This window comes from Boleophthalmus pectinirostris, unplaced genomic scaffold (assembly GCF_026225935.1).
Source record: "Boleophthalmus pectinirostris isolate CB_2022bp ecotype Guang Dong unplaced genomic scaffold, ASM2622593v1 HiC_scaffold_1, whole genome shotgun sequence".
Lineage (NCBI taxonomy): Eukaryota > Metazoa > Chordata > Actinopteri > Gobiiformes > Gobiidae > Boleophthalmus > Boleophthalmus pectinirostris.
The window spans coordinates 34,325,388-34,350,182 of record NW_026570970.1 but is presented as its reverse complement, the minus strand read 5'-3'; the positions used below and the strand labels follow the sequence as shown (position 1 = coordinate 34,350,182).

Genomic DNA, 24,795 nt, shown 5'->3' with positions numbered 1-24,795 from the left:
ACCAGGACTGAACCAGTACTAAACCAGGACTACAACAGGTCTCAACCAGGACTAAACCAAGATTGCCCCAATAATACACCAGGACTGAACTAGGACTAAACAAGTTCTAAACCAGAGCTAAAACGGGAATAAACCAGGACCAAACTAGGACTAAAAAAGGTCTAAACCAGGACTAAACCAGAGATAAACCAGGGTTAAACCTGGACTAAACTAGGACTAAACAAGAACTGAGCCAGATCTTAACCAGATCTGACCCAGGACTAAACAATGTCTAAACCAGCACTAAACCTGGACTAAAGCAGGACTAAACCAGGACTGAACTAGGACTACAAAAGGTCTCAACCAGGACTAAACTAAGACTCCACCAAGAATACACCAGGACTGAACCAGGACTAACCAGGACTAAACCAGGACTAAACAAGGTCTAAACCAGGACTAAACCTGGACTAAAGCAGGACTAAAGCCGGACTAAACCAAGACTGAACTAGGACTAAACCAAGACTAAACCAGAACTAAACCAGTATTTGACAAATCTTTATCTAAACTGCAGATCTCTGTCATTTAAACTGAGAAATCTATTAGTGTTTATATTTCCTCCCGTCATTGTTCGCTCCCATTCTCACACTGGCACATCACTTTGTTTCTCTCAAATCTCAAACACGACTCGAGTCTTTGTTTTGAAGGTCGGACCTGATGACCTCACTTCCTGTCCCACAGTTTATCAGCAGCAGCGCCCAAATAAGGCCAAGAAATGTCACTGCAATTGTTCCCTCTGACAGCCCGCGTTTGGTACTTCCTCTCAACAGATAAGACCTGGTTTAGTCCCAGTTTAGTCCCGGTTTAGTCCTGGTTTACTCCTGGTGCAGACTTGGGTTAGATCTGGTTTAGTTCTGGTTTAGACCTGGTTCAGACTTGAGGAAGAGTCCTAATTCAGTCCTGATTTCTGGTTAAATCCTGGTTTAGAACTGGTTTCCTGATGTAGTCCTGGTTTAGTCTCAGTTTAGTGTTGGTGTAGACCTGGTTTAGTCCTGGTTTAGACCTGGTTTAGTCTCCATTTAGTCCTGGTTTAGACCTGGTTGTAGCAGACCTGGAGTAGTCCTGGTTTAGTCCTGGCTTAGTCCTGGTTCAGTCCTGGTTTTAGTCCTAATTTAGTCCTACGTTAGTCCTACTTTAGTCCTACTTTAGTCCAGGTCCAGTCCAGGTCCAGTCCAGATCCAGTCCAGATCCAGTCCAGCCCTGGCTCAGTCCTGGTTCAAAACCTGTTTTTAGACCTGGTTTTAGTCCTGTTTTTAGTCCTGTTTTTAGCCCTGGTTTTAGTCCTACTTTAGTCCTACTTTAGTCCTGATTCAGTCCAGGTTTGGTCCTGGTTCAAAACCTGGATTTAGACCTGGTTTTAGACCTGGTTTTAGTCCTACTTTAGTCTTACTTTAGTCCTACTTTAGTCCTACTTTAGTTCTGATTCAGTCCTGGTCCAGTCCAGGTTTGGTCCTGGTTCAGTCCTGGTTCAAAACCTGGTTTTAGACCTGGTTTTAGTCCTACTTTAGTCCTGATTCAGTCCTTGTCCAGTCCAGGTTCAGTCCTGGTTCAGTCCTGGTTCAGACCTGGTTCAGTCCTGGTTCAGTCCTGGTTCAGTCCTGGTTCAGTCCAGGTTCAGACCTGGTTCAGACCTGGTTCAGTCCTGGTTCAGACCTGGTTCAGTCCTGGTTCAGTCCTGGTTCAGTCCTGGTTCAGACCTGGTTCAGTCCTGGTTCAGACCTGGTTCAGTCCTGGTTCAGTCCTGGTTCAGACCTGGTTCAGACCTGGTTCAGACCTGGTTCAGACCTGGTTCAGTCCTGGTTCAGACCTGGTTCAGTCCTGGTTCAGACCTGGTTCAGTCCTGGTTCAGTCCTGGTTCAGACTTGGTTCAGACCTGGTTCAGTCCTGGTTCAGACCTGGTTCAGTCCTGGTTCAGTCCTGGTTCAGACCTGGTTCAGTTGAGTCATTCTACATAAATGTCTGTTACACAAACATCTTTAATATTTTATCTTTGCATCATATAAAAAAAATATAGTGAGCACAATTTTCCTTTTCACAACAATTCAAACATTTCTGAAGTCCACAATTCACATTTTCCACAACAGTCAAATATTTTCGCCCCATGAATCAGGAGAGGAACTCAGTCTGTCTGGTCTAGAAATAAAAACTGCTTGGTATTTGTCTGGTAAGTCCCAAATGAAACCTCTGTATTTTCAGACCAAACACGACAAAGGAAACAAACACCCTCATTTATGGAAGATTTGTTTAGTCACATTTATATTTGAAACACAGCTGAATTTCTCATTTCTCGTTTTGAACTCTTGTATTGTTCTCATTTTGAATTTCAAAAGCTGAATTTTTAAGTATGTATGAAAATAAATACATAAAATAAAAAACGGAAATTCATTTTTTAAATATTCAGCACAATATTATTAGCCGATAGCCGATATAATCGCCGATATATTTAGTGATGTAAAAATTCACTGTAAGTCTTGAATTGCTTAAAAACCTTAGATTTGACTCTAGTGGATTTTAAATTGGGTTTAAAATGTATTGTTATTCTGACTCTGTGCGTCATATTTACAGACAGTAAGTCGGACTAATGGCATTTTTGCATCACATTCTGGTGATGGGTATTCAAGTTCTTTTTAGAGAACCGGCTCTTTTGGCTCGGCTCACTAAAAGCAGCTGGCTCTGTCGGCTCCAAAGCGGTTTTGTTGCAAGCAGGACTAAACCAGAACTGAACCAGGTCTAAACCAGGACTGAAAAAGGACTAAATCAGGACTAAAACAGATCTAAACCATGTGTAAAACAGGACTAAACAAGAACTGAACCAGGACTGAGTGTCTCTATCTCTCTCCCTCTCTCGAGCCCAAGATTAGTCCTGGTTTATTTATTTTATGCTAAACTAGAGCCAAATATGCTAGTTTTTTTCTATCCTATGCACATGCATATTTCTGAAAGTTTCCTTTTCAGCCGCTGACGCTGTCAAAACTACCACAAGTCTGCACGCGACATGAAGAGAAAAAAAGTGAGAAAGAGACAACCCAGCTCCCAATAAGAAACATGCTCCCGTCGTTCACTTCAAAGAGCCGGCTCTAAGAGCCGCTTCGATCGCGACCGACCCATCACCACTAGCTAGTAAAGAAACTACCGCTATTAGCCTTTAGCCGTAAATGCTGCGTGCCGCGGTAATGAATTATATGCATAAATGTGGATCATTCACATGTCTATTCACAGCTCATTTACATATCAATGCAGGTCCAGTAACATGTTTACGGCCAATGTAGTCACTTTACAATAGGCCAATAGAAAACAGCCTGTTTATGTGTGAGAGCTACAGCAGCTAACCCATAATAAATGACCAAAACTAGCTTCAAAGTCGACATATTTCCAACACTCAAGTCCTTTTAATCCAGACTCAAACCAATTGTCCGTAAAAAGAAAATCTCAGTGTTGTGCACATGGATCTATGTCTGTGGGTGTAAACAAGAGCACGTGAGTGACATGACTCCGTGGGTGTGTTCAGGGACAGTACGGACACACACACACACACAGACAAATGACTCCGCAGATAAATCCTGATGAAAATCCTGATGTGGAGCCACATATTAGGACATTTATCTGTCTGTAAATTGGATTAAATGAACAGAATGTAGAGAGTTTAAGCTTTATAACGACGTATAACCTGCCCAAGTGAAATATCGGCCCATATGGGCAAGATTTAGGCCAATCGCAGATATGTTTCTAGTTGCCCATATTGGCCGATAATATCGGCCAACCAATATATCGGCCGGGCCCTAATTCAGAGTTTAAAAAATTCACAGCAAAAATCCAAGATGCAAAGACATGAGCAAATTCAAAAGCATCATCAGGTCACGGTTTAGAAAAGACCGGATAGTCTTGGTGGAGTCCTGGTTTGGTCTAAATTTAGACTTGGTGTACTAGACCTGGTGTAGTTCAGATTTTGTCCAGGTTTAATCCAGGTTTAATCCAAGTTTGGTCCAGGTTTGGTCCAGGTTTGGTCCAGGTTTGGTCCAGGTTTGGTCCAGGTTTGGTCCTGAACCAGGACTGAACCAGGACTGAACCAGGACTGAACCAGGACTGAACCAGGACAGGGGCCCTTTATTAATGTTGTAGTTTGTGGAGGAAATTATGGTACTACAAAAATGGCAGCCCCTTTTACAACTTGCTAAATGCTTGCTGATCTGCTCCTCTCTCAATCCTCTCTTCTTGTCTTTGTTTTCAGCAGAAAAAGCTCGGACCCTTTAAACCTCATCTCTGTATCCGAGCGAAGTCATGTGACTCCCAAACAGGAAGTACTATTTTAACACACACGACACACACAGATCCGCAGTGTCTCTATGGCTCTGTAGAGAGAATATGCAAACTCTGAACTCTGAACTTTGACCCTCGTCTGCAGGAGAGAGGACGACGGTTATTTCAAAATACTTCAAAATATGATTACTCGCACATTGAGATGAAGTAAAAGCAGGAGTCTGGATGTGACATATGATTTATAAATAAAGTTAATGTAGTAAAGGATGTTAGTAAAGGATAAATCAGGACTAAACCAGGACTAAACAAGAACTTAACCAGGACTAAACCAGGACTAAAACTGGACTAAAACAGGATTAAGACAGGACTAAACCAGGACTAAATTAGGTCAAAAGTAGAACTAAACTGAACCAGGACTAAATCGGGACTAAACCAGGACTAAAGCAGGACTAAAGCAGGACTAAAACAGGACTAAACCAGGACTGAACCAGGACTAAACCATGAGTAAACCGGGACTAAAGCAGGACTGAATGAGGATAAAATCAGGATGAAACTGAGACTGAACCATGTGAAGTTCAAAGACTTGATCAGATGATGAAGAGCGAGACACAAAGGAGTGAGTGTGCAGAGACGGAGGAAGAGGAGGAGGAGGAGAGAGAGAGAACTGTGAAAGCATGAATACTTCCTGCCCACTGATGTTCTGAAGAGAGAGAGAGAGAAGGAGGGAGGGGGGGACAGAGAGAGAGAGAGAGAGGGAGAGGGAGGAAGACAGAGAGAGAAAGGGAGGGCGAACAGAGAGAGGGGGAGAGTGAGAGAATAAGTGAGACAGGGAGCGAGAGAGAGAAAGAAAGAATAGATGGGGAGAGGGATGGGGAGAAGGATTGAGAGGGAGAGGGAGAGAGAAAGGGAGAGAGGGGGAGAAAGAGAGAGAGACAAAAAGAGAGAGAAAGAGAGAGGGGGAGGGGGGGTGGAGAGTTTCCTTGTCATTTACTCTGTCAGAGTTGTATTTAGAGAGATTATGTACACTGAAGTAACGTTTATACTCCTACTGCACACGCCCACTGCTCTGTACTCTCCAGTTTTATTTTCTTAATCTGTACACACACATAGATTCTGTATGTAAGTACAGTAATTGGTCTGTCTACATCTCTAAAGCTCCAAAAGCTCTGCTCCACCTTGTGATGTCATGTAGTGTTTTCAAGTTGGGACATTTCCAATCTCAGTCTAAATCTCCAGGGTTTGTGTTTTAACCCTTCAAGACCAAAGGGCAATTTTAGTACATTTGTCCTCACCTGGATTTTTTTCTTAATTTTGCTTTTAAAACTCAAAATGTATGTATGTTCAACTACTTAGTCTTCATCAGGGCACCCTGACAGCCCCGATGAAGACTAAGTAGTCGAAACACGTTGGCGTGACTATTAATAAATTCACCTCAAATCAGAGTGCCTCTGCCATCCTTTTTTTCCACTCCACAAGAATCTAATCCCTCCGGTTTGATGAGCACCTGTATGCATAAGTTTTTGATTTTTTGACATTCTTATTTTTATGTATAAACAACTTTTTTGGACATAAAAATGCTTAATTTAGGGCCTTAGCTACAAAAGTGCAAAATATCAAGTCTGTAAGTAAACTCAAAATATCCTTATTGCCTCAAAACAAAACAAAAGTACTGGTGTCAGTCATGGAAACAGCTGGTGTCAGGTCCAGGGCACAGAGCCACATCACTTCCTGCATTTCTATGGCGTTTATGGTTTTGTACATTTTGACTGAAATAAACCTTTCAAATAAAAATAGCAAGGGATGCACAATTACGCCGACCAAGATGTGTAATTTGTCATTTATTTGAGAAATAAGTGCACGTAGAGCGGCTTTTTCAATTATTACAAACACAGACGCTTAGAGCAGCCGACCATTTTGACTCACTACACTCTTTGGCAAAGTTTGGCCCAATCAAAATGGATGGAGCATATGTGTTTGGTGGAAAACAAAATTCAGGACTGAACCAGGTCTAATTCATTAATAATTAAGCCAGGAATAAACCAGGACTAAATCAAGATTGAGCCAGGACTAAACCAAGACTAAACTAGGACTAAACAAGTTCTACACCAGTGCATAAAGCAGGACTAAACCAGGAATAAACAAGAACTAAACCAGGACTAAATCAGGACTAAATAAAGATTAAACCAGGACTAAACCAGGAATAAACTAGGAATAAACCAGGACTAAACCAGATCCAGGACTAAACCAGGACTAAGCCAGGACTAAATCAAGACTGAGCCAGAACTAAACTACGACTAAACCAGTTCTACACCAGTGCAGAACAGAGCAGAAAACAGAGCTATATGGGCATTCTAAAGCCGTTTGACATGAATATTGTGATTTAAAATGTCCAAAATATAACATAATGACAGTTTTGGGTGTCATAAACACAGTCTTCTTCAGGTTTTTTACTGCGTTGGTGTTGTATAAGTCTTAAACAACGGACTGCGAGCCGCTCAAACCACAAACAGATGAGGCGTTAGCTGCAGTAAACACACACGATGCAGTATTTCCTTTGAGCGTGACCACGTGTGATACGGGTCAAAGGTCAATGCGTCTCTGAATGAGTCTCTTATCTCTGAGGGTTTTACGAGAACTACAACAGCACATAACATGACTCATTTCACTAAGACACACTTCAAAACATGCACGGTGTAACCTTTCTGGTGGAGGGTCCGTCAAATGCTTTTCTTACATAGAGCCTTTAAAGAGAGGGTATTTAACTAGGGATGCACCGATACTGATACTGGTATCAGGTATCGGCCCAAAACTTCCTTAATATACTCGTACTTGTTAAACATTTTTTTGATATCACGCACCGATACTATTACACAACACTAGGGATGGGCATGATTAGTCGATTAATCGATAATTGATCATTAAGAATTTCATCGATTACGTTAATTTTAATCGACAACCCGAATGTAGGTTGCTGTGCCTAGTGTGACCAAACAGGGGTCTGTACATGTGTCTCTGCACTCAGAAGGAGCGAGCAAACACAAACAGTAGGTCAGTCTGCAGCGTACCGAAGCACAAATGTGTATTTAACGATGACTTGTACAAGAAATTCCACGCTTTCCGTTGCGTTCGGGACAAGTGGGAGTCCATGTGCACAGTGTACAAAGCAGCACATATGTGTCGGTGTCCAGAGGGAAAAAGCTTTGCCAGGTGAGAGTCGCTCAATGTCGATGATGAGTCCCCACCTCCCTCCCCCCGTACGGTGTCCTGGTTTTGACAAATGCAAATATGTTCACACTAACCTGTATTCCACTGAATCATGTCTTTTAATCTGACAGAAACTGAACCGCATCAGCGACACAAGAGCTGTAGTTTTATCTTCGCTGAGTTTATGCAAATTAGCCATGTGGTTTTAAGTTTCGTTTCTGTGAGAGTTGCGCAAAACTGAATTAAACACATTATAATGTCCAACGGGCTGATGTGGCTCTAGAGTCATTACAGTTTATATGTCGTAAAGTTGAATTTATTTAAGCAGATTAGTAGTGCAGATAGTAATAATAATGATGATCATTTTAATATAAAAATGTTAATGATTAATCAATAATCAATTGTTAATTCTTTCGATGATCGATTAAGAAAATTTCATCGAATGCCCGTCCCTACACATTACACAGTATCCCGGTTTCAGTATTCAGAATAAGCCAGTATCCGAGTAATGAGAAACCAGGATAAATAAAGGGACTGTACATGAGAATGAAATGACTGTTAAATAAAAGAGCTGCACTGCACACGTACTATCGGCACACATATGACTGGCACACGTATGATCCATACACACGTACGACCCGCACACACGTACGACCCGCACACACGTACGACCCGCACACGTATGATCTCTGAAAGGTTTCAAATGAACCATCTCCAATGTGATATACGCACAGAACAGACTCAACATCAGCGTCACATCCCTCTGTCTGTTCCACTGAGTCGTGTCCTTTAGTCCGACAGAAGCTGAACGGCATCAGTGCACAAGGAGAGACCCGTTTTTTGTTTTTTTTTCAGAGCTCATAGTTTATGCAAATGAGCCATGTGGTTTTAAGTTTTGTTTCTGTAAAATGTAAACAAACGTGGCAAAGCTGCATTAAACACATTATAATATCATGGTTGTTTATATTTTTCTTGGTTTACTAAATATATAATTTTTGCACTTAAAAGACTATGTCAAAAAATCAGGATACTACATTTGATCATGTCACAGGGATATGAGTGTCCTAGTTTCTCAGTGCACTTGTAAACAGCATATCCTGAATACCGACATAATCGGGACATGGCTAATAACTGGATACTGATGTGCACGTAAACGCACTTATGGGGTTGGGGTTATCGGTATCGGTACTCAGTATCGGCAAGTACAGAAATTATTATACTCGTACGGGTAGCGGTTTTCAAAAAAGTGGTATCGGTGCATCCCTAGATTTTACTTTTTACACAGAACACATTTAGATCACTCTGTTAGATTAGATTCTTTTAAAAACGCCATATTCACCAAAAAACAACCTATCAACATGTTTTATAACTTTTACTTTTGTTTTTGAAGTTCTGAGTTCCCCCTCTCTTTGCTCCCCATGCTAAGACACTCCCCCTTCAGATCTTCAGTCAGCGTGCATCCCGCTAATGAAACTACTGCACATCACATCAGGTTTGTGAAGTTGTAGTACTCTGTTTTGTATCATGTTTTTGTGTATTTATGAAGAATTATCATGTGGGAACATGGGTGACGTAGGCTTGTGGGCGGAGCCTTGTACAGAATCTTACAGCTAACTATAAGGAGAGTTCAAATAGGGCCCAGGAGTGATCACTAGATTACTCAAACAGGCATGGATGACTCTAAAATGTTTCAGGCATGTTTTTGATGAGGAAACAATGTTATAACATGAGAGAAACACCCTCTCTTTAATGTCAATATTTAAAGGTGTACTATGTAACTTTTTGGTGGGGTTCGTGACCTGCTTGTTTCTATGGAGATGTCTTTGCTCCGCCTGGAATGTTCCACAGTATGACATTAAACAACTCTACTTTACATGTATTCAATTCACATAATCTGACCTGTAACTTGGTCTGGTTTGGGCTCCATGAAGAGAAATATTCCAAAGTAATAACATCTCCATGGAGACAGGCATTTGACGGACCCTCCACTAGAAAAGTTACACAATGCACCTTTAAGATTTAGCCTTTTTTATTTTGATGAAGTTTAATCATATTTTCACTTCCTGGGTGGGCAGTAGATATAATTACACAATAGTTATAATTAGTCCAAAAAAAAAAAAAAAAGAAGGTTGAAATGATGAAATCTTAGATAATTTGATTTAAAACTCAGCGCTACTTCCTGTATTTTTGTACTTATCTGTACTTCTTTTCCGCAAACTGTCTTTTAATTTTAACTGATGCAAAACTATAAGAAATATTCAGCATTGGTACTATCCCAACAAACAACAAAAGTCAGAAAAACATGAAAACCCGTCAGATATGTATTTTAAAAGTGCATTGTGTAACTTTTCTGGTGGACGGTCCATTCATTCCTTGTCTCCATGTTGTTGCTTTGCCTGGAATGTTTAACAGTATGTTATTATCTTTGTCTGTTTCAGTAAAAACAACCATGCGACGCCACTAAGAAGAGTTACAGGCTTGATCTATGGAGAGGCGACCCCACTCGTAGTAAGAATGCATGTTTTTAAAGGTATTTTTGAGCAACTAAAACAACTTTAATTGAATGAATGCAAATGCAAAATGGATACGTTTAATTGCGCATCGTGGAATATTCGATAATGTCATCACAGAGACAAGTATGAAAGTTACACAGCGCACTGTTATATCAACAAAAGTGGTCTGAAAAACGACTGGGCGATATGGAGCAAAAAATATATCTCGATATGTTTTGGTATATCTTGATATACAATATATATCTCAATATCTGTACAGGAAAAATAACCCCCCAAAACTACAGGCAAAAACAAATATGCCAAAACCAGGAGTGCTCCTTGGATATACAAAAATTGTGCAGAATTGTCCTTTTGGTGCTCTTCAGTGTAGGGACAAATATGCCAAATTTCACCAGTTCAACTCAAGCTCATCTTTGCATCAAGTCTGTTAACCGTACGATAACCAGAACCATGAGTTCATTTAGCACAGGAAGCTCGGGAGGTTCCTTATTTTAATAGATACATATATGAGTGAACATAGTTAAAGCATTAGCCATCGCGTGCCAAATAGGAAGTTCTCCAGGAGGCTCTTAATAATAATAATGTGTTTAATACAGTTTGCCACATTTTTTTTTACACTTTACAAAAATGAAACTCAAAACCACATGGCTCATTTGCATAATCTATAAGCGCTGAAAAAAACAGCTCGCTCCTTGTGTGCTGATGCGTTTCAGCTTCTGTCGTACTAAAGGACATGACTCAGTGGAATATGAGCGTTCTCTCTGTGACAGAGGATGTGCTGCTGATGGTGCATCTGTAAATGGTGGAAAAGATTTGTGGTGCTAGAAGCTTTGGTTGGCACAAACTTTCAGCATTAACGGGCTGGTTGTGGGCGCCGCAGGGAGGGGTAACAAAATCAAGGAACGTGAGCGCAGAGAAGACAAACAAACAAAGTCAGAATATACTTCGCCGAATACATGATACATACAATATAGGATATGTCAGAATCCATTTGGTGTTTAAAAAATATCTCGATATATTTTAAATTTGGAGATATCGCCCACCTCTGCTACTACATATAAATATAATAAAACAATTGGAAAGTGCGAAGTTAGCATGCTAGTTGTTGTTTGCATCACCGTCCCAGCAAAACTCCTCCCCCGTCTCTGAATGTTGCGAGAAAGTCCTTATAAACTCATCACTGTGAATAATTAGGATGCCGGATTGACACTTTGCAGCTGACGTCGACAACATTTTCAGGGGGCATGACGCTAACTAAAGGACTGCTCTGTCTGAAGCTTTGTTAGACTTTAATCTGAGCTTTATTTTAACACAATCTAACCAGAAAGAGCACCCCCCAGCGCAATGTCACTGCGATGTATTAACAGAGCTAATGTATCTGATTATCGGTATTGAGGTCATTTCCACGAGATGAGACAAGATACGAGATTGGGTCCACGAGAATGAGACAAGATGAGAGGTTAAAATAATTCCTAATATGTACATTTCACGGTTCAGTTCCCAATTTCTCTCTCACAATTTTGTTATTTATGTCTTTTCATAGTTTTGTTTCCATTCCGGTACTGCTTCTTGGAACTGTAAGAGATGTAACTCACCAACACATGATCTTTTTTGTCCAATCTAAATGTAAACACTTGGGGAAAAAAATCACTTTTCTCTTGTGTGCACGATCTTGTAGTGATTCTGTCTCGCGAGATCTTGTGGCAGGAGATCTTGTACCACGCTTATAAAACGCAGTCATGTTTTTTCGTTGGTAATATTACTGGAATTGTGATTGGACGACATTTCGCACTGAGTCGGTGGAAGACCATTTTTAGCTCTGGTCTGAGGAGCTGTGGTTTCCTCTGGTCAGCCTCTTCCTGATTCAAAAACAACCACAAACACTGAGCTCGTGAAAGCCTGAGATAGACACTAGAACAAGAGTCTATATGTCTATACAGACAGTCGCTTTCTCGTCATACTGACATTTCAAACTCGATTTCGATACCACGATGGTCATAAAAACACCATTTCTTTAGACAGTTGAATGTCATTTTCAACATTAAATCATAGAACTTTCTTTTCTATTGCCATGTGGTTTTATATCCATGTAGGGCTGGGCGATATGGAGCAAAAAATATATCTTGATATATTTTGCTATAATATCGAGATACAATATGCATCTCAATATCTGTACAGGAAAAATAATCCCCCGAAACTACTGCAAAAACAAACCTGCCAAATTCCAGAAGGTCTTTTTTATTGAAGTGCAAAATATATTCACATATTTAAACGTGTTTTTTGAAGAACTCACATGCATTTTTTATAACAATTATAACTTTTGAATGTTAAAAATGACTTGGTTGTTTAAACATATTTTACTGAAAATTAGATAAGTAGTTATTAATGAGTTTGGTAATCAAAGTGATGTATAATGATGTGGAATCTTGTTAAAATAGACAGGGCTGATCAACTGAGTATTTAAATAGGGGATACCTATGACTATAGTAATCTGACCCCCCAATATGTTTATTATAACACAACATTACTAAATTCAAGGTCTTTATCCATACAAATCATTGCCTAAATTGACATAATGATTAAGGATTATCTGAACAGAGCAAAGTAAAAACCATAACAATGTAAAATACAATATAAAAAGTGACCAGATTGTTCTGTATATGCAATTTTAACAATACGTTACACTTACACAAAATACCAAGTCGTTCTCCATCAAAACATTCCTTAAAATACCTTAAAAGAAAGTGAACTACTGCAAAAGCAAATCTGCCAAATTCCACAACGTTTTTTTTTTTTTTTTTATTGAAGTGCAAGAGGTCGGCATTTCATGTAGGAACAAAGTGCTTCTGCCACATTTAAGATTACAAAAAATCCCTGATTACATAAATAATAATTTAACTGTAAAATAAAATAAATAATACATTCTTTTCATTCATAAATAAAACAACTCAACTCAAGCTCATCTTTGCATTAACTCTATTAACCATATGATAACCATGAGCTCCTTCAGCTCTTTAGAAGAAGCTCGGGAGGTTCATTATTTTAACAGACCCATGTTCCTCACCAGCGTAAGGAGCTCTGAGGTTTCCCACAATCCACTGCAGATCAAACCCAAAGCTTCCAAACACTATTGTACAAGTTACACTGAAGCAGGTTATTCATTAAAATCTTCTGCATAAACTTTACATTACTAAACTTTATAACATATAAACATAACAACTATAGAGCCACATCAGCCTGTTTGTGTTTAATGCAGCTTTGACACATTTGTTTACATTTTACAGAACCGAAACTTAAAACTGCATGGCTCATTTGCATAAACAGCTCGCTCCTTGTACCGCTCATATGGTTCAGCTTCTTTCGGACTAAAGGACATGACTCAGTGGAATATGAGGATGTGCTGATGGTGGAAAAGTTTGTGGTGCTAGAAGCTTTTCATTCACGGCGGTAGTGAGGAGTGAATGAGACACAAGCGAGCAAAATCAGGGAGGCGGGGGAGCGCACAGAGAAGGCAAACAAGCGAAGTGGTGAAATTCAGAATTAAATATAAGCATTATATCGAGATACACATCAGAATCCATATAGAGGTTAAAAAATATCTTTCAATAGATTTAAAATATCAAGATATTGCCCACCCCTATATCTGTGTAATCCCTCAGTGGTCCATGTAGGTTCCGAAGTGGTCCATAGTCGTATATTTGTCTATGTGCTCTTATACAGTGGCAGAACAAGTACTCATTTGTGTTATCTAAAGCTGCATTGCGTAACTTTTCTGGTGAAGGGTCCGTCAAATGCTTGTCTCTGTGGTGATGTTATTGCTTTGTCTGGAATGTTTCACAGTTTGGTATTAAACCTTTCTATCGTCATGAACACCGAACCAGACCATATCCGTAGAAACAAGGGTAATCACAAATAGTTGCTGAAACGGGCGTGTTTTAAAGTTCTGGAATTTTACGGGCGGGTGTGCGGGTGGGTAGTGATTTCACAGGGGTGGGTCAGGTGAGTCAAATGAACGACGAACGGGAGAAAAATGCTTGATGCGCGTGCAGGGCGTCCGTTGCCCTGGAAACAAGTGCCATTTCCCGGTCTGGAAATCCTGGAATGATGGCAGACCAGGCTGGTTTAATCCTGGTGTAGTTCTGGTCCAGTCCTGGTCCAGTCCTGGTTCAGTTCTGGTCCAGTCCTGGTCCAGTCCTGGTCCAGTCCTGGTCCAGTCTTGGCGATCGCGAGTATATATTTATAATCCGGTAATGCTCAGTCCTGGACTAATGGGCTGGCCCTGATTTATCACGGGCACGGGTGGGTAACGGGTGAAATGTTAACAGGTCAGGGCGGGTGCGGATTTAACTTTGATAGGACTCTGGCACCGTAAACCGGCGCAAAAGAATAGGTAGTAAAAGCAAAAGTAAAATTAAAAGTAAGTAAGTCAAGTAAAAGTAAAAGTATCACACGGAAAAATTAAGTGAAGTACAAGTATTAAAGTACATGTTAAAAAATAGTAAAAAGTCTAAGTATTTTGTGCTGATTTTGAGATCTTCAAATGTAGTGATTTTGATCTATTTGTGCTGAGTTTTGTTCAATAGACACAATTAAATCAATAGTTTTATTCTTTGTATATTTTTTTGCTCAGCCTACAAATGTGTTAAAAATAAACCCTCAGCCTTTTCAGGAGGCCTCAAACAATACAGACATCCCAAATTTTGGACTTCCAGTCATCACGCAATGCATACTGGGAAGGATTTTCCGAAAAATGAGCATTAAATCGCCATGTTTGATTTCCCAGTGGGATGCGTCTATTGTCAAAGCCGATCTTCAAGTCTTTTGAACCATATCACTTTTGTTTCTGGTTCTGATATCGTCATATTTTAGTTTTGGGATTTGGACATCGTAATTGTGTGGTTGTTGGATGTCCTAACTACGGAAGCCGAGAGGGGTCACAACAAACGCAAATGCCGCAACAAATACAAATGCGACAACACAACAAAAAGCCACAACAAACCAAAAAAAGCCACAGCGGGAATGACCGCGGGACTTTATTTTAATGCAAACGTCACAACAAATACAAACGCCACAACACAAACGCAAACGCTGCAACACATTAAAAAGCCACAACACATCAAAAAGCCACAACGGAAGTGACCGCGGGACTCTATTTTCCGACGGACTGATCAAGCGGCAAGTGAAGAAGAACTGCAACGTGAAAAGTAAAGGAACGGAGAAGTCGGAAACGTAAGTAAAAGTAATTTATTGTTTTATCATTATTCGTTTCACATTGTAGTTCTTCACTTGCCGCTTGATCGGTCCGTCGGAAAATAGAGTCCCACGGTCACTTCCGTTGTGGCTTTTTGATGTGTTGTGGCTTTTTGATGTGTTCTGGCTTTTAAATGTGTTGTGGCATTTGCGTTTGTGTTGTGGCGTTTGTATTTGCTGCGGCGTTTGCATTAAAATAGAGTCCCACGGTCATTTATGTTGTGTCTTTTTTTGGTGTGTTGTGGCTTTTTGTTGTGTTGTCGCATTTGTATTTGTTGCGGCGTTTGCGTTTTTTGTGACCCCTCTCGGCTTCCATACCTAACAGTAGAAAAGGGCTCGAGAAATGGGCTTCGGAAGTTTGCAAAGTCCATGAATGCAAAAGGGAATCAGATGTGTGTGACTGCAAATCTCCGTTCAGACTGTTTCCCTTCTCAGTGGAACAGAAAAATAGAGAAAGAGCAGCTCAAAATCATTCTAAAGCTTTTCAACTTTCAGTCTTTTTTGGTTGACTTTTTTAGTGTCTATACCTCCTCAAGTAAGCATCCAGTTCCGATACTAGTTTTGGTATCGATTAGTATCTGATTTTGGATACTTTTGACACCACATGAGCGTGTATGTACAGAGACACAAACTAATAAACACACAACTACAAAACTACTAAACTTGGACTACAGTAGACATGTTTACATTGTTATTCTTTGCTCTGTTGTAATCTTTGACTTAATTTTTGGTGGGATAATCAAGCCCATCAACAAAAATTTGGGGGCCCCAGGCAAGAAGTCTCACATGGTCCCCCTATAACATTAATCAATAGGAAAAGGGTCCAGTTCTGGGCCTCTTAAAACCTGGGGCCCGGGACAACAGACCCCTTTGTCCCCCCCGTCTACTGCCCTGGGGGTAATACTTGTTGTAAAAGTAAATGATAGTTTTGCACCAATCAAGAAGCAGTTTGTGAAGAAAAGTAGAAAAATGTGTTGAGAATGACAGGAAGTAGAGAGTTCTGTTTTAGAGAGTCCCATTCTGATAACATTGCAGGACAGGGAGAATTCTATCCAAAAGAAACACATTTTCTGAGACTTTTCAACATTATTTCAACAAAATTAAAGTGTTTTCTTGTATTTTTATTAATCAAATAATAATTTTTGTGTACATTAGAGGAGTTTTGACCCAATGTACAATATGGTTGCTCAGTAAAAGTTACGAAATTCCCTAGTGTGATGTCATAATTTCCAACTAGGAAGTGAAATTTTAAACCAACATATTGGTCAAACTGAAAAAAAAAAAAAAAACTGAAACAACAAATAAATAAATAAATATATTGGCCAAACTGTCATAGGGATTTTAAATCACAAAACGAATCTAAAATAGTTTAAAATGCATATCACAGATTTTTTTTTTTTTTTTATGATTCTCTTATTCTGCCATAATTTGGTAGCCAGGCTCTTCGCCACCCAGTGCCTCCGCTCAATTTCATTTCTCTCCAGCGAATAGGTCAGGAATCGTAATACACTAGACAATTTGCAAGAAACCCGGAAGTTTTAGACCGCACACTGACCAATCAGCTGTGAGCTGTGAAGCCATGACGTCAAACTCGTTGCGTCTGTCTGGGTCCCTTTTGTGGTTCAGCACAACAATAAACAAAGCGGTCGAGATGGATGTAGACGAAGACAGACATTCTGTGTTGGCAAAGATTCCCAAGATCAAGGATTTAAAGCCGGCGTGGTCTAGGATTTTCACCCCGTGGTGAGGTCAGAATCCTATTATGTTATGTTGACCCCCCATAGAATATTGACCCCCCATGAAAATCTATATTTTATTAATAAAGAACTTGAATTCTATAGAAAAAAAAACTTTGAATATTAATACCATATATCTATCTATATATATATATATATATATATATATATATATATATATATATATGCAAAGTAAAACATATTGACATATTTAGAAGTGTTTTTTTTAAAGAACTCAGATGCATTTTTTTATGTCGATTATAACTTTTGAATGTTAAAATGTTAGTTGTTTAAACATATTTTACATATTAAACACATAGTGAAAATGAGATAAGTAATTATTAATGAGTTAGGTCATCAAAGTGATGTATAATGATGTGGAATCTTGTTCAAATAGACAGGGCTGATCAACTGAGTATTTAAATCGAGGATACCTATGACTATAGTAATCTGACCCCCCAATATGTTTATTATAGTTCTGATGATGTAAAGTAAGAAGTAATGTTAGGTGAATATTGACAATGATGACTATTATATATAAAAAAGGTCAAAATCCTATGACCCCCCCAATATGTTTATTACAACACAATATTTCTAAATTCAAGGTCATTATCGTTACAAATCATTGCCTAAATTGACATCATGATTAAGGATTATCTGAACACAGCAAACTAAAAACCATAACAATGTAAAATACAATATAAAAAGTGATCAGATTGCTCTGTATATGCAATTTTAACAATACGTTACATTTACACAAAATACCAAGTCGTTCTCCATCAAAACATTCCTTAAAATACCTTAAAAAAAGTGAATATGTAGCAATATATAATCAAAGTAAATGACATGAGAAATAATGATCAGATAAGTAACTACTGAAGAAAAAAGTAAGAGGAGTCAAAATCCAAAAGGGGAGTCACTTTACTATAGTGGTATGTTGACCCCGAGGTTAATATACTATGGGGGTCAAAATACTATCTCACACCGGCACAAAGAGAATGTTTGGTGAATTTTATCAAAAGGAGAAAGACGTTAATTGCCCTTCTTCCTACAGGATTTGGTGCATTACAAACGTCACGACCAAATAGCAGCGATTGGTTAAAAAAAAAAAAGTACCCGCCTACTGATTCACGAAGTTTTCGACTGATGAATCAGGCTAATAGTTTGTTGGTATTCTACTGTAAATACAAATGATAGATTTACACAAATCAAGAAGTAATTTGCAAAGAAAAGTTGAAAAATATTTTGAAAATTACAGGAAGTAGAGAGTTCAAACATGACATCACAATAGGGAGAATTCTGTCTAAAAGTTATCCACAGTTTTTATGCAAGAAACTAATTTTTTCCTGATTCTCTGATACAAATTGGGAAAACGAATGTGAATGTTTTTGCAAAATTCTTGAATATAACGATCTTAACTGTGTTTTCGTAAAATAAGCAGTCCAACCTGTCATTATTATGAGCCCATATTACGCTATTTTCCGGTCTATTACAATGTTGTTTTCTCATCGCAAACAGACCTGGAGTTGTGTTTTGTTTCATTCACACAAAATGAAACATACAAATGCAAAGTTTGGTTGATTAAGACAACACTGAATAATTAATAGACTAAAAGACGATGGCCCCATGGTTAGTACAGTATCAGAGAAACGGATCCCAGAGGAGAGAGAGTGACCTATATTCTACCATCTGCTCTTCCTCGTCTACCACCTCCTCACTCCTCCTCCTCCTCCTCACTGCTGCATCACCGATAACAGAGAAAAACAGAGGAAATACAACTACCATATTAGTATCATATTGTTATTGGGTAGTTGATGTTTGTTTTGTTTTGGGTTTTTTTGTCCTGTGACGTGACGTGTGACGTGTCTTTGTAGCAAAATCCAAAAAATATATTGTTTTTTGTACAACTCTTTTAATTTGAGACATTTGAACACGTCCTGCAGAGTCTCAAGTCACTCCACTGGACAATCATTCTAAAATTGTCATGTTAAAAAATTCCAACAAATGACATAACATGTGTATAGTTCTCATGGAATAATTATATAACATTATGTAACTGTCACACCGCAGGGCATTACATTTAATCATTAATTAATGAATTAATCATTGCATTTATATAGCACCTTTCAACATACCCAAAAGTGCTTTACAGTTCATTGTTCAACACTCAGTGGTAGTATGCTGCTACTGTAGCCACAGCTGCCCTGGGGCAGACTGACGGAAGCGAGGCTGCCAATCAACACCATCGGCTCTTCCGACCACAACCACCTCACACACACACACACACACACACCACATTCATACTGGGCAATGTGGGTAAAGTGTCTTGCCTAAGGACATAACAGTTTTTGCCACTGGTGCCCCACTGTGGCGCCTGGAATTCCCAGAGATCTCCCATCCAAGTACTAACCAGGCCCGGCCCTGCTTTTGCACTGACGCATGTTCAAAGATTTTCAGAAAAGTTTGCAAAATAAAGAAAATTATAATTATTTAATTTGTTCCATATCTTAACCCATTAACCACAGAGCTCCTCTTGATGTATAAGTGTCAGATGAGTTCCTTCTCGTTTTTGTGTCACTGGAGAGTCAGAATGCCTGTTTTTCTATGTATTTTTGAATTATAAAACCACATGTAATTAAATAAATGTAAAGTAGAGTTTATTAATGTCATACCGTGGAACATTCCAGGCAGAACAATGGCATGTACACTTGTATATTGTGCATCTTTGGTGCAACTATAAGATAAAAAGTTTCCAGAGTTTGACAGTGGCCTATAATGACTGAGAAAACTACTGGGTCATTCCACGCTGAATCTCCGAATGCCTCCGCCTGACCATCTCAGATTTGACTGAAAAAATTCTAGGAGGTTCACACACTTTCCAATAGGAAACGTCTCAAATTTTAGCTCCCAGCTTCTTAAAGTTTTGTCATTAAAACATATTTTGTCAACTCCCCCCGATTGGTTTTGAGCAGAGTTATCCAATGCCACTTTCAGATTGCTGTATCTAAAAAAATATTTAAAGTCGGTCCTTTAAATTTTCAATTGTTAAAATTTGGCAAATGTACTTGTAGAATATGGACTTTTACACATCACAGATTTCTGGGGACTTGAATTTGCTCAAAAATTCTCCTCTTCAAATATGAGGGCTCTTTGAAGGACTGTGGAAAGTGCAATTTCAAAGACAGAGGTTTGATATTAAACATATACACCTTCACACACATGCTGTGTACTTTATATTTTAAAACTGACCCTCTGTGTGTTAAAAATGGAAAAAATAATTTTGGTGCCACCTTTACCATGTTAAACCAAAAAAATGACAGCACCCACTAACATAAAATGGACTGTTTTAGAAACACTAGACGCCTGTTTTTAACATATCCAACATTTGTGATGGTGTTCTGCCTTATTTTCGCAATAAGGACTGACCTACTGAAAGTGCAGAGTTTCTGTAGCGTCAGTGAAATGTTTGTGATCTGTGGTGCATGACCCTGTGTTGTCAGGATCATGAATCTGAACAATCAAATCATACAAGCTCTAGTGTGTCATGTGAGGAACTATCAGATTCACCTCTGAGCTCTGGACACACTGGCGCTCTTGTCTTGTCTGTACACATTATAACATGCACTGTATATTTAAAATTAGATTCTTATTATTTTTATATACTTACAATATGAACCAGATATTGTGTTTTTAATAAATATTGGATGAATTGAAGAAATGAATGGAACTTTTATGAACTGTCTGTGACGCAAGAGACTCTTCTAGAATTTTTTCATGAAAAGCGTGACAGTCATCACACGGCAGGACATTTGTGTGTTTAAAGTGAAGATACAAAGATACTGAACACGACACCATTCTAAAACTATGTGTCATTTTTAGAATACAATAGGGATGGGAAGAGACACAGTTTCCACAAGACAGGACGAGATACAAGACTGGGTCCACGAGAACGAGACAAGACGAGATTTTAACAGAAATCCTAATATATACTAGGGATGGGCATGATTAGTCGATTAATCGATAATTGATCATTAAGAATTTCATCGATTACGTTCATTTTAAATTGACAAACCAAATGTAGGTTGCTGTGCGTAGAGTGACCAAACATCTGTTTTTCCCCGGACATGTCTGTTTTCCACGTCCTGTCCTGGCCGTCCGTGTTTTTTTTTATATATATAAAGTGATGCAAATGTCCGGGTTTTCATTTATCTTTCATTGGGCCATTAAACTGAGCAGCTCTTATAGCTCTGTGCACTCAGAAGGAGTGAGCAGACATAAACAGTCGGTCAGCCTGCAACATGCTGAAGCTCAAATGCGCATTTAACGATGACTTGTACCAGAAATTCCCCACTTTCCGTTCCGGTCGGGACAAGTGTGAGGCCATGTGCACAGTGTGCAAAACAGCACATATATTTCGGTGTCCAGTGAGGGTGTCAAGGACCTCAAAGCACCAGGACACCGAAAAACATGAAAAAGTTTTGCCAGGTGAGAGTCGCTCAGTGTCGATGACGAGGCCCCACCTCCCACCCCCCGTACGGTGTTCTGGTTTTGACAAACGCAAATACGATCACACTAACCTGTGTCCTTTAGTCTGACAGAAGTTGACCGCATCGACACATTTTTTTTCTTCGCTTAGTTTATGCAAATGAGCCATGCGGTTTTAAGTTTCATTTCTGTGAGAGTTGCGCAAATCTGCATTAAACACATTCTAATCTCAAACGGGCTGATGTGGCTCTAGAGTGGTTACAGTTTATATGTCGTAAAGTTGAATTTATTTACGCAGATTAGTAGTGCAGACAGAAATAATAATTATGATAATTTTAATATAAAAACATTAATGATTAATTGAAAATGTATCGTTAATTCACACGACGACCGATTAAGAAAGTTTAATCAAATGCCCATCCCTAATATACACATTTCACATTTCAGTTTACATTTATTTATTTATTAGCAAGTCATTTGAAGCCATTGCGCTGAAAATGGAGGTCAGAGCATGTTTCCATGTGATTTCAAGGTTATATATTATGAAAATCAAACAAGTAGAAGTGTGCACCAGATGCTTTTAAGAAACAGTACTAACAGCTAGGATGCTCGCGCGCACTTCCTGATTCTCTCAAAATAAAATGCTTTCCAATTTGATGCAGAAACTACACAGCTGAATTATTTTGGTTTTAATGTTTTTACTGTTTTGAACATAATTTTGGTTATGGTCTGATTTCATAAGTCCGCCATGCACTGCCTCCAGCTCAGTGTTTAATTGTGCAACATTTATGAAGTGTGTGTTAGCATGCTATTTGTAGTCATCTCTGGTCTCTGCGGGTTATAAACTTATCACGGTGAGCAATTAGGACGCTCAGAATGTTTAAGGTAAGTGAGGGGTGACTTTGGACCACTGCAAACTGTTTACAATGAACTAGTTGTGTTTTTTTTGTTTTGAAGAGAGTAAAAATCTGGTGCAGCGCCTTTAATGAGGACTAAACCAGGTCTAACCCAGGACCTCCCACGACTAAGCTTCCGCATCCCCAGTCTGAACATTATATAAGAGCATTCACTCACCCACACATCCCCTTTAAACAGCTCATATGTTTCATCCATGTTCTGTGTTGTTTCTTCATCACAAACAGACCTGGAGTTGTGTTTTGTTTCATTTACACATTTAACACACAAATCCTGCACATTTAGGCTGAGTTCTTCTCTCAAACCAAAAACACTCACATTGTGATGTCATGCTGTAATGCAGCAAGTGCTCCACTAGGGGTGTAATGGTGCACAAAAATCATGGTTCAGTACCTCGGTTTTGAGGTCACGGTTTGTTTCATTTTCGATACAGTATGGGAACAAAAAAATCATTTGCTTGTTGTTTATTTGTGTTTTTATTAAACCAACAATTTGTTTGAACATTATACAAACAGGAAAATAAATGCAAAGTGCTGCTTGGTAATACTAATAAGTTAAATAAAAATATTCTCAAATAAGCAACAAATGTATGAAATATTAGAAAAAATGAATTCCTTGTAAACAGTAAACAAAACCTTTCAAAATGTAAAGCACAGCACGAAGTTCCAGCATGAAGTTTTAATCCAGGCATGTCCAAACTATGGCCCATGGGCCAAATGCGGCCCTCAGACAAATTTTTCTTGGCCCTCAGGCTTACAGGTGAATTGGCTCAAATCAAGATTTTTTGAAAATCTACCTTGATAAAGCTAATATTTAATATTTGGTGTATGGTTTTAAGGATCTTAGCATGAATAAAGACTGATGTCTCATTCTAACATTTTAAACATGCACGTATTTCAGTTATTCACTGTATTTAGCACCAGTCTACGGCCCTTCATCAGCCCTCTGCTTCGTCTGTTCTTAAATATGTGGCTCTTGATGAAAAAAGTTTGGACACCCCTGTTTTAATCAGTCTTCATATTTGTCTACAGTAAGTTCAGATCTGCTGCAGTTACAATGTCAACGGGGGAGGGGGCGGAGATTCCGTGCCAGCAAAAGTAAGGATTAGGGCGGGACAATCGTAGTTTTGCGAGGATTCATGTGGTTTGGAGGGACGAGGTCAAGACGGGGGGCAGTTGTTGTCAAGGCGGCCGTCCTAACTATAAAGCGCTGCGGGAAACACTGCCCCAATCACGGACGAGTTCCCTCATGAATATTAAAGAGCTGAGCATCCGTGTAGCTGCACATGTAGTGGTGGAATGTAAACACACACAAACACACACGCCCTGCACCTACTGTCCCGTATCGAAACGGTTTGGCACAAATATATGTACCGTTACACCCCTATGCTCCTTTTTAAACTCCATACACCTTCACTAGAATCATTTGGATCATTTCAGGTCTAGAATTTATATTTTCTACTGAACTAAAGGTAAACGGTGAAACAAAACACAACTCCAGGGATGTTTTTGAGGAGGTAACATCATTGCAACATGAATTAAAGCTCACAAGAATCAATTTTGCGCAATATAGAACTTTTAAATCACACTTTTAAACCAATGAAAATATGTATGCTCCACTTTAAAACTTAGTAATATAGTTAGGGATCAAAAACATGTCTGAAGAGGCTTTAGATGTCATCCATGCATGTTTCAGTAATCTAGCGATCTTTCCCAGGCCCTATTCAAACCCACTTTACGGTTAGATGTAAGATTGAGTACAAGGCTCCGCCCACATGCCTACGTCACCCATGCTCCCACACGACAATTCTACATAAATACACAAAAACAGGACTGTGTTGTGATAACGCTCTGAAGGGGGAGTGACTCAGAGTGACAAAAAAAGAAAATGAAACTGTTACATAGTTTCTGGATGAATAAAGCATTTTCAAAAGAAACTAAGGTAACATGGTGATCTAAATGTGTTCTGTGTTCGCTGTTAATAGGCCAGAGAAGTAAAAAAAAAAAAAAAAAAACTCTTTAAATACAGAAGAAAGAGAAAGAGAGAGAGAAGGAGGAGGAGAGGACAGCGTGAAGTCTCATAACCTGCTTCTCCTTCAAAGAGCAGACTCCAAAACAGAAACAAACCAGAGCCACAGTCAAACTAACGCTCCCGTGTCTACATTTACCTCTCTACTGAAGTACAACTAAAACGAGCTGTTCACTTAAAACTACCACTTCATGACATCACAAGGTGGAACAGAGATGTAGACAGAGTAATAATAATGGATTACTCAAACATGTGTGAACAGCAGTGGTAACAGCAGCAACAGTACTAGTAGTAGTAGTAGTAGTAGTAGTAGTAGTAGTAGTAGTAGTAGTAGTAGTAGTAGTATGTACTAGTAGTAGTAATAGTAGTAG

The 24,795-nt window shown here is 39.0% G+C and overlaps 1 protein-coding gene across 2 annotated transcripts in view; it reads right to left on the bottom strand.

The window, feature by feature from the left end:
- Window positions 1–24,795, bottom strand: part of lrch1 (leucine-rich repeats and calponin homology (CH) domain containing 1) — a 107,079-nt gene that overhangs the window by 58,245 nt on the left and 24,039 nt on the right. The gene's annotated exons all lie outside the window — the stretch shown is intronic.